Below are 2,972 nucleotides of genomic sequence, written 5' to 3'. Positions count from 1 at the left end.
AGCCTCCACGCTAGGGATTCCAAAAGGCACTGGGGCAAAGGTGTTTCGGCAACAACAGATTGACTAGTTTACTACGCAATCAGCCTGAAGCCTGAGCAGACGAGGCGTACGGGGGTCTGCACCAGTTGGGGCTGGGGGGCATGGGACAGGTTGCCTCTTGGTGGAGGTAATGACATGGAAGCCGTGTACCCGCGTGACAAAGGGTGGGGGAGATCTGGACAGAAACCATTGAGGTGGGAGTGGGGTGAGGTCTGGGGGAAAGTGAAGGAGTCCTGTGTTGGGACACGCTGAGGAAATGCAAAACAGGGCTCAGGACTCAGATGAAGGTGGGTAACTGGAGTGGACAGTCTCCTGAGAAGTGAACTTACCAAGAAAGCACTGAGCGAGAAGAGAAGGGGGTCCTTGGAAGCGCACTCATACACAGGACGTAGATTGTGGAGGATTGGAGATCCCGCAAAGAAGGCAGAAGGAGCAGGCAGGCAGGTAGAAGCTGGAGAGGCACGGCCCCCAAGACCCAGGAAGGAGAGCAGAGGCTTGCCAGCACCGTCAAGAAGGCTGAGGAGGAAGAAGAGGCCTGTGAGAGATGCCTGGCGACCCTGGCCAGGCAGTGTCAGGGGAGCTGGGACACGCCAGCCGGGCTCCACGGTGGCCTGTCCCAAAGCTTCATACCAGCACCACCTCCTCCCCCCAGAGCGAAGCTGTCGCTCTGCTGGGAAGCAGCCCCCAGGCTGGCCGGCTGTGCGTTCTAGCCGTCCACAACAGAACACACAATCCACTTTAAAAGACCACACATAAAGGCTTCAGTCCAGTGAGAGAGCATGACCTGAGTTTTATTTTGTCCTCTCTAGATCGTCCGTGTACCAAAGAACTGAGAGGGAAGAGTTCTGCTTTACGCTTTCTCTCCCATGTGAGCGTGTCCTTGGTACAGAGCCGGCAGCAAGCTTCTCTTCCGTGTTTTTGGCTTCAGTAGCTTACACCTTCAGTACCAGTGTAAGTAATGGTCAAGTGAAGAAACACGGGCAGGCTGCTGGAGAGGTCTCTGGGATTTACCATGGATGTACCATTGCATAAAGTGCTTCTGAATTTAAAAACTGGAAAGCCGGCAAGGGTGTCCACACTTCTGAAACAAAGAGTAAAAGCATCCCAGAGGAAATCTCCTTGGAGTCCTTCCTGCCCAGGCGGATTTCTCACTTGGCACTGCACTCCTAGCCTCCGAGGCGCTGGCCTTCGCCCCACGCGAAGCCTCCTGGTCGCTCTTCAGGTAAGGGGTTGTAATTGGGATCATCATCTGGCGTATCAAAAATTGCCTTCAAAATAGCAGGTGTTTTCAGAATCCTTGCTCCCCTTGGCTGATTGGGAAATACATCTTCCGAGAAAAAATATATGTGTCCAACTACAATTCCCAGGAGGTCCACGATGATGGAGTTGCCCAGTAACAAGGAGAAACCCATGAGGACCCAGGGCAGAAAGGGGGCCCGGAAGTTGAGAAGGCCAAAGAAGTTCATGCGAACATATGGATTCCTTCGGCTTCACACATAGACAAGCATGATAGTGAAGGCCGGCCCCGAGAAAACTAAGCTCACGAACAAACCAAAAAGAGTCATTAAGAGTCCCCCAAAAAGAGTCATTAAGAGTCCCCCAGAAAGGAACATAAATACGAAGTCTGTTGTCCGGTCTCGGAAAGAGCCTTCTTCGAGCATTCGGCAGTAACGGTATCTGGAAGTGCTGGAAGATGAGCTCCGGGTTGAAGTAGAGCTGGAAAGGAGTGATCAGCTCCAATTGCACGGCAGCCGTGGTGAGCACGCAGTCCGCGGTGTACCCGCGGGCGCACTGGCGGGATCTGCAGGTACTCCAGCCTCCGACTCTGGTCCGCCATCTTCCGCACGGCCGCGGCGCCGCCGCCGCCGCCGCTGCTTCCGCCCGAGGCAAATACTCTTAAGGATAAGAAGTGTTGACTAAGGTATCGCCACTCTTCTATGTGGCTAAAAACAGAGACAGAGCTAATGGGATTGGGGAACTCAAGGGTCAGTGTGCTAGAAGGAGACAAGGAATAGGGTGGAGAAAAAGGTAAGTAATTAATCTGGGGTGGGAGAAGGTAGGAGACTGTGAGCTAAAAGTTCATGGATGGCACACAAAGAAAATCTTGAAAGGATCAAATGATCTTTAAGAAGAGGTTATTGTTGAGTGATGGACAAGATTTGAAAGTGGTGTTAGAGAGAAATGCTCATGCCAACTCTTCCCCATGGTTCTCTGTGTTAGGGAGTTTGGGAGAAGGAACCTTGTAAAAGGTGTTGAGGGATTTGAGGTTTCCAGGAGAAAGCTGGGTTTCAGTGAGGACCAAAGGAAGGAAAGAATGTAAAAGGAAAAAAAATCTAGGATTAAGAGGAGTTTATTAATAATAGAGACATGTTCTAAAATAATGGTCTCCAAACTTCTTTTTGATCATGTATCCTTATCAATAAATTATGTTTTAGTGTGTACTTCCTTTTTTACATTATCTCTGTTTAATCTTTTTTTAGGAATCTTGTGTTATTTTGTGATAAATACTATAAAACAATAAGGTGGAGAAAAGTTCTTTTGTATAGTACTAGAAGTACTGATTTTTCATTAACCTAATGTTTTATTTTTTTCTTTTTAAAATTTTATTTTATTTATTTATTTCATTTTGAACTTAAGAAATAAAACGTGCATTTCCATAGCATGGTAGAATGGGGGAAAAGATGACCACATAAAATTGTAAATCTGTTACTTACAACTTCTTTTTAAATATATAATAAAGTTATCATGTAAATTTATTTTCCCCCTTTTTTCTTCCCTTCACTCTCCCCTCTGAGATAGCTACCATTAGACACAAATGTGTGTAATGTGTGTGTGTGTGTGTGTATGTGTGTATAAAATCCTTTTCTACATACTTCAATTTATCAGTCCTTTCTCTGGATGCAGATAGCATCTTCTTTCATAGGTCCTGTGAG

The 2,972-nt window shown here is 47.3% G+C and overlaps 1 pseudogene; it reads right to left on the bottom strand.

Annotated features, from left to right (window-relative positions):
* Positions 1-1,179: 1,179 nt before the first annotated feature.
* On the bottom strand, positions 1,180-1,876 carry LOC118848432 (annotated as a pseudogene).
* Positions 1,877-2,972: the final 1,096 nt, after the last annotated feature.

This window comes from Trichosurus vulpecula, chromosome 4, assembly GCF_011100635.1.
Source record: "Trichosurus vulpecula isolate mTriVul1 chromosome 4, mTriVul1.pri, whole genome shotgun sequence".
Taxonomy (NCBI): Eukaryota; Metazoa; Chordata; class Mammalia; order Diprotodontia; family Phalangeridae; genus Trichosurus; species Trichosurus vulpecula.
Note: the sequence above shows the minus strand (reverse complement) of the source record. Positions and strands in the feature narration are given on the sequence as shown.